Here is an 8444-nt window from a genome sequence, read left to right as displayed (position 1 = left end):
TCTAAAGTGATCACTCTCCTTACAATGACAGGTTTCAGAGTAACAGCCGTGTTAGTCTGTATTCGCAAAAAGAAAAGGAGTACTTGTGGCACCTTAGAGACTAACCAATTTATTTGAGCATGAGCTTTCGTGAGCTACAGCTCACCGAAGTGAGCTGTAGCTCACGAAAGCTCATGCTCAAATAAATTGGTTAGTCTCTAAGGTGCCACAAGTACTCCTTTTCTTTTTTCTCCTTACAATGTGTATGATAATCAAGGTGGGCCATTTCCAGCACAAATCCAGGTATTCCCTCCCCCCACCCCTCTCCTGCTGTAAGGCTCTTTAATATTTACTGATGAAAAGTGCTATAAAAGAGTTAGGTATTTATTATGAAAGTTAGTGGATCTATGCTGGTTTATATCAGCTAAGGATCTGGCCCAAAGTTTTTGCATTATAGTAACTGTTGCATTTACAAGCTCTTTTCCCTCTATCAGATGCTTATCTTCCTGCAGAGCAAAGGTCTCAAAGGTTATTGAAACTTGATACGGACACTTTGGAGGGCGGTGATTAGCTTAAAATGTTACTAGTCTGAAAAGTGATTATAAAAATATATTTGCAGATCCTTTTAACTAATAGGTCTCAATGATTTCTGTATCAAATGTACTTCATTTACACATAAAAACTTCTTTCTGGTTCTGCAAACTCATGCTTGGGTGTTTGCATCAAGATGGATTCCATTCATCATCACCAATGATAAACTGACACCTGTGTAATCCCATTGTCTTCAGCTGATTGGCATTTAGTAAACAATATTTGGTGATGCATACCAAGGAAGAGAATCCAACAACGTTGGCTCTGCACGGCTAACAGATTTAAAAAAATCATTAAACATTTAGTTTTCTCACTAAAGTCAGCAGATACACAGGGGTACAAGTCTGACTAGCAAGAAGGTGCCATTTTCCCATAGTCTTTGTCTTAAGAACAGCCATACTAGGTCAGACCAAAGGTCCATCTAGTCCAGTATCCTGTCTTCCAACAGTGGCCAATGCCAGGTGGTTCCAGGGGAATGAACAGAACAGATAATCATCAAGTGATCCATCCCCTGTCACCCATTCCCAGAGTCTTAGGGTAGAATCACAGTAAAGTGACATCAAAAAGAAGTTTTGAATCAAAATGTTGGTGTTAAAGAAAAGACCAAAAGGAGAAGGGATGGGGGTAGGGCTGTGTATGTTACAAAGCCTAATGCAAACAAATGTTTTCTTTCATGTAGATTTAAATAGCCCCTAGGAGACCCAAACATACAAGAATTGTGCTAGCCCATGAGAACCAGAGAGTGACACTAGCCGAGTCTGATAGTTTCTTCTGACCTTAAAGTCTGTGAGTCTGAGTTATCTGAGGTGTGATATAGTGCATTAATCCACACCAGAGGGGTGTGAATTCTAGTGTGCACTAGCCCTTGAAACAGGACTACATTAACACACACACAAGGGAACTTTTTGTGCACACCAGCAGGGTCCATGCAGGACAGCTTGTGTGAAGCATGCTAGTGCACACTAGAATTCACATCCTGCTAGTGCAGACCAATGCATCATGTAGACAAGCCCTCTGTTAATCTTAATGAAGTTATTCCAGATCTGTACTACTATATCAGTAAGACTTGGCTCTGTATACATTTTATTCCTTTTGTGGTTATTGTTGTTAACATTAGATAACTAGTAACTTAATTTTTTTTAAATATATTCTTCCCCACATCGGCTATTGGTTTCCTGCTTCATGCATTTCATCCCTTCCCTTCGACAGTGCAACTAAACTGGTCACTTCACATTGTGGGTCCTGTCTCTGATCTTGCCTACTCTAGGTACATAGGGGATAAATCCACAGAAATATGTGGAACAATCCTGCTCTGCTTCTGTGACTATAGAAGCTGAGCTAGGCGACCCAGCGTGGGTATAGTGTGGTGTTGTGGATGTTGTGCCATTATGTAGATCTACTTCTCATTCTTCCTGAAAGGAGATCAGGAAAGTAAGCAAGCACATGTGGAAGCCTTCAAGACTTCAGCACGATCTAGGAGCATGACTTGCTCTTGTTCACACAAGATGACCAAACCATATTTTAAACCTGTTGGTACCATGATGTAATCAGATCCTGCAACACGGTATCTCTATAACATAGATGAGACATAAGAGTGCAGTGGGAGGTAGGAAGAAGCATATAATGAAGTCAGGTTTCAGAGTAACAGCCGTGTTAGTCTGTATTTGCAAAAAGAAAAGGAGTACTTGGGGCACCTTAGAGACTCATCAACTCCATGCAGATTTCTTCAGAAGACTTCAATGGCTTTCTGCAGAGATGAACTGACTGATTTTGACTGGCTGCAGCAGAAGTCTGGTTATTATTTCTGCTTAATAAACTCCATAATTAGTCTCTTCTCTGTGTAAAGAACATAATCATTCCAGACAGCAGATGCATAAGGAGGCAATGTCACTTTGGCTTGCAGTCAACAAACATTTGAAATACCCCAGCATTCATTCTTAGCTACTGTCTGATTTAACTCTAAAAATACAGCGTCACATGTTGTACGTAGGACTGTCTTGCAGGCCAAACATCTATTACAGAGGACTGAACTGTCAAATTAGACTCTTGTGCTTGCAACCAACTCTAGGTTCCTCCTGCCTACAATACAAACCAAATTATTATCTTATAATATTTGTTATCCTCATAAGCAAGAGGAAAAACTCCATGGTAGTACAAATGTGTTTTCCTGTGTGTGTATAAAACCCTAGGAAAACACATTTGTACCCCTGCTATGGAGTTTTTTTTCCTGCTTATGTGGACAAAACATGTTATAAAATGGATTATATAATATGAACATAGTTTACTGTAGACCAGGGCCAGACGCTGGGCATGTCTGTAGCTTTGGGCTTGTTCCTACTGTGGCTTGATACACGTTTCAACCAGGCTCAAAAATGATTGTCAGCCATGGTTCTGTGCTTGATGACCTTTCTCCAGCATAGTGGTACTATTATGGACAGGGATATTTTTAAACCATCATGGTACCCCTAGGCTGTCTTTACTTTGAGCTTTTTCTTAAGATGTCCCCCTATCTCACTATACCCATTGCAGCTCTCTCAGCAATAGCAATGATGACAGGGCTAGTATAGACAGCAGAGTGTCTTCGAAATGCAGCTCAGAGCAAGTCTCCATGACATGGGTGGTAAAAACACAATGGCCTCTAGCCCCTTCTCTGTAGTGAGAAACCTTTACTATTGGGCCAGTAAAAAGTAAAGAATAACAACACTTGGCTCTTCTTTAAACACTTTCCATCCATCAGCCTCCAAGTGTTTCACAAAGGAGGGTAGATATCATCGTTCTCATTCATTGTAATTTACAGACTGGCCCTTTTAGGGAGCTGCATTCCCCCAGAGGGGCTCTAGGGGGAATTCTGTCTCAGAAGCCACAATGGATATGCCTGCATAGCCAGAACAAACCTGTGGCAGCAAGTCTCAGATCCTGGGCCAGCAGACTCAGGCTTATGCTACAGTGCTATAAATAGATGTGTAAACATTCCAGTTTGGCCTGTGAAACCCATCCCCTCCCTGGCTTCGGAGCCCAAGCTGGACCCTCTACAGGGCTATATTTTAGTGCCATAACGTGAGCCTAGGGCTCCGGCTGGAGGTGCGGGCTCTGGGGTGAGGCTGGGGATGAGGGATTTGGGGTGTAGGACGGTGCTCCAGGCTGGGACCAAGGGGTTCAGAGTTTGGGAGGGGGCTCCAGACTGGGGCAGAGGGCTGGGGTGCGGGAGAGGGATCAGGGCAGGGGTTTGGGGCATAGGAGGGGGTCAGGGGTGCAGGCTCCAGGTGGCCTTTACCTGAAGCACCTCCTGGAAGCTGCGGCAAGTCCCCTCTCCGGCTTCTATGCGGAGGAGCAGCCAGGCGGCTCTGCGCACTGCCCTGTCCACAGGCTCCTCCCCTGCACCTCCCATTAGCTGCAGTTCCCAGCCAATGGGAGCTTTGGGGTGGCGTTTGGGGCGGGGGCAGCGCCCCTAAGCATAGGAGCCGGAGGAGGGATATGCTGCTGCTTCTGGGAGCCTCGGCATACATGTGCAGAGAGGCCTCCGACCCTGCTCCCTGGCAGGAGCTCGAGGGCCGGTTTAAACTGGCTGGAGGGCTGGATATGGACCCCAGGCTGTAGTTTGCCCACCCCTGGTGTAGCAATGAACCCAGTATCTCCTCCCAGTACACTAGGGGAGTACAAAAAGAAAAGGAGTACTTGTGGCACGTTAGAGACTAACCAGTTAGGGTACCACATCCCTCTCCTACTCATCTGGGATGATTTGCAAACATGAGGAAGAAGCATTTCTTAGAGCACAGAGATTGCTGTTGTGCCCTCCACCCACTTAGGCATCATTGTTAGAGACAGACACAGCAGACCATTAAAGCTAGATTCTGCAAATGAAACCATCAAGATATATCTTTGCCCCTACATAGCCCCATTGTTTATTAGCTAGAGCACTGGACTGCGATTGAGGAAACTTGGGTTCTAGTCCTCGCTCTGCTTCTGGGTGACCTTGGGCAAGTCACTTCCTCATTCTGTGCCTTAGTTTCCCCATCTGTACAATAGAGGTAATAATCCTGACCTCTGATCCACTGATGAAAAGTGCTATCTAAGAGCTAGGTATTATTATTCATTTGGAGGATCTAGCCCTAAATTTGCTCATTCCTGTTTTGGTCCTAGGAAATAGCCTTCCCTCGGCAATAAAGAAATGCAGGGATGCCTGCAGCAAACAAAAGGTGAGACTCGAACACATGCACCTCCCCCATCAATTGGTCTTCAAGGTCAGAATCCAAACCCACCACAACTAGCTCTCCTGAAAAAGAATCTTGTGGTATGCAAAACACAGCAGGTGTGTCCAGTTGTGAGTGGGAGAGGAGAGGGCTGTGGGTCTCTCACAGCACAAAGACAGTGGATTAGCATGGATTCCAGTGAAGCATTTGCGAGTCAGGAAGTAGACTGAGCTGACCTGCATATAAATAATTCAGTTCCTGTAAGCACACTTTCATTTTTGTACTATTGTCTTTTTAAAAACATCTTTTCTTCATTCAGGGCAAAAACACCCAATTGGGAGCTTTAATTCATCACTTGCTTTCCAGTGTGCCCTCTGCTGGCAATTCATTGAACTTTTTTTTTTAATTAAAAGCCTGGGATCACCTATTGCAACAGAACTACAGATTTAAGAGTAAAATACCTTTTTTCCTGTCCAATAAACTCTGAATTCCACACCTAAACTGCACTAAGTATCATGCAGAAGTCGTGATACCTTCAAATGTCTCAACACAATGGAAGCATTGTAGTTGGGTCATTCTAGACTTAAAATGTCCCAGGTTTGATACAATTTCAAAATGAGCTACACAAGGATGTCAACTTCTGCAGAATAAAGTAGCTCATCAGGAGTTAGGGTGGAGATTTTTTTTAGACTAGTTTACCTAAAGCAGAATGTTGGAAAACATTTTAAGATGCTCTGAGGGAATGATTACTTTTGCATTTGGCATGACACTTGTGACTAAAAGATGTTAATGATCCTACTGCCATCACTATTTAAACAATATTAATGAAAAGAAACAAATGCAATGGGACTTGTGCCAGAGCAACGATGAGATTTTAAACCATCATATATTTGTGCCAGAGAGTTGTGTGAAAGTTTGCGGGGGGTATCATGCTGTTTTATAGGCAAAGCTCAGTTTTCAGAGTTATTTCCTCTGGACACGTGCTGTTATAGCTGGGATTGTAGATGTATTGTGGCTTTCCCTGCAGAGCACAGAGCTGGCTTTGCACTCTCTCCACAAGAATCTCTGCCATGAGGGTGTTTCCTGGCAGGGGAAATGGGGCTGGTCTATATTGGGCTACAACAGTCTGCTGCCATGGGCATTTCTCAGGTGCTCAATGGCAGCTGTGACCACTCTTATCATGCTGTGTATAAGTCCTGCTGTCAGCCTGTCTTCCTCCTGTCTGGATCCACCTGGTGTATCTTGTCTTACACTTCAACTGCAAGTTCTTTGGGGGAAGGACCATCTTTTCGTTTCATATAGCACCTAATCCAATAGGGCCCTGAGTGGGCCTCTAAGGGCTACCACAATATAAATAAGGCCCATAGGGGCCTGAATGATCTGTGGCAGTTCCAACATACAGGAGCTGGTTCAGTCAGCCCTCTGCTTCCTCCCTTAGTCCCTGATTTGGGTTCTGCACTAATGGAGGGATGAATAGCAACCATAGTTGTCACTGTTCCCTCCACAAAAGTTCCACATGGCAGCCCAGAAATAATGGGAGTGGCCAACGTGGAGGATTTGGAGCTGCTGTGACATATTCCCCCTCTGACATGGCTCAAATATTGAGAGTGCTTTTAAGGGCTGACAGTGGCTGCTCACAGTCATTACACAGTGCACTCTCCTTGCTCAGTGAAAGCCCCAGAACCCAGCCATGGGCTTGGAGCAAGTGGAAGCACTGAAATGCATCAGCTATGGCAGTATTGATGGGCCTGCTGAGAGCATAAAAGCAAGTCCTCTTACCCACATGGCCAAGATCCACAAAATTTGGATCAGTGTTCTATAGGCTATGTCTACATTGCCCCGGGGATCTAAGTCAGACTTTTCAAGCCATATTTGGTTCCTGCTGCTTTAAAATGTTGTGGATTTATTTTTATTTCTAGTCTTCTCCCTGTACCCTTTCTTCTTTATAAATCCCACAAGAATGGAGTTCTGTGGCAGGACGGCCTAGGTGGAAGCAGTGACAAAATAGCACAGCAGGACACTTTCAAAGTAATGCCATCAACACCATTAAAAAAAAATCAGAGTAAAAGGGAAAGAGAGGACAGGAGTTCAGAAATTAAACAAGAAGTGGAAGGTAAAAAGAATGTGGATGAGAAGGATCTAAAAGTTCAACCATCTAGAAGCCAGCTCAGTAAATAATAATAATTATACATATAAAATACTTGCCATAAAGAAAATCCCTGTACGTTAGTGAAAAAAATCTCTTTGAGTGAAGAACACAGCAGATGTCTATCTTCAGGCAGCATGACAACAATGGTGCAGAGGTCAACTATTGCTCATCCAGAACAGATGAAATTGATATTTATCATTTGATAGAACAGAAATCAAGGAAGACAAGGTCATTGTAGCGGAACATTTTCACAGGATCAAGGTTTCCTGCTTTGAAAACAAATATTCTGGCTGTGACTCAGCATTTCTGAAGCAACCTTGTGGCCTCCGAAATAGTCTCATTCCATTGACTTCTTCTAAGTGAAAACATGACACAAATTCAAGGCAACATGTCACACCTCTGAAAAACAACATTTTTTCACCCTCAGGGCACAGGTGAGGGAAAACTCCCTAAACACACAGGACCAATCATCAAAGGTCTTTTAGGCGTTGTACTGCTGAGCATTGCAACACCTAACCCTTAGGTGTCCTACTGCCTAGTTAGGGTGGCCACTCATACATCCTCAGAATACCAGACATTCAAGTACTTCTGGGAATGGTGTGGGCCCACCTTTGCTGGCATGACCTCCCATACCTATGAGGGCATGCCAACTGGGGTGAAGCAGTGTGCTTTTCAAAATGGCATCCCCCCATCTGTGATACCAGTCAGAAACCACATCCAGTTTTGTCTCGGTACTGGATAGGGGACAAACCATTTAAAAACTGGAATGTGGTTTAAAACCAGACAAATGGCCTGCCTGCACTTAGTGAATCCTCAGTCTTGAGCATGGCACCCAGGCTCCCCATACAATACACAGGGAGAATTAGATGCCGAAGAAAAAGCTGAGCTGTGAAAGCTGCCTAGCAGTGAAATTCTGGGAAGGGAGCAGGGAGAAGAGAGAGGCCTAAGCAGTTCTCTTGATGCACCTGGCTGATGTCACCCATCTCTTGTCCTCCCTCCACTCAGGATCCTCAGATATGAAACCCTATTCTGGAATTAAGCTGTTGACCTGGTTTAGGTACTTAGGTAGCCCATGGCTGATACCTCTCTCATGCTTACTCTTCATTTCCCCATGCACTTAGCTGTCTCCTGTGCAGGCACTGCACTGTCCTCCCCGCACATTCAACCCTTCAGCTGCAGGGAGTGATGGGTAACAGGCGTTAAGAATGCTCAGAGCATGCCTACAAGATCTGGCCTTGCTGGGGAGATAGATGTTCCCCTGCCTAGTTTGAGAATCCTGCACTGGTGCCCCCAGGGCTTCAGCTTGAGGTAGGGCTGTGAGTAGCTTGGTAGTTGTAGGGCGGTATCAACGCTTAAAAAGTTTTGTGAATACTGACCAGCAAAAACTTATGTGCCTAGGGGACTTAGGTGTTTACAGGGTTAGGTGGCAGCTCTGCAGTGTTTTTTGAAAATAAGTGGTGTCTAGAAGACTTAGACACCTTCTAAATACAGTACCTTAGGGCTCTGGATCACACTATATTGTCCTCTGTCACTAG

The sequence above is a fragment of the Eretmochelys imbricata genome, chromosome 9, assembly GCF_965152235.1.
Source record: "Eretmochelys imbricata isolate rEreImb1 chromosome 9, rEreImb1.hap1, whole genome shotgun sequence".
NCBI lineage: Eukaryota > Metazoa > Chordata > Testudines > Cheloniidae > Eretmochelys > Eretmochelys imbricata.
This window is presented reverse-complemented; position numbering follows the sequence as displayed.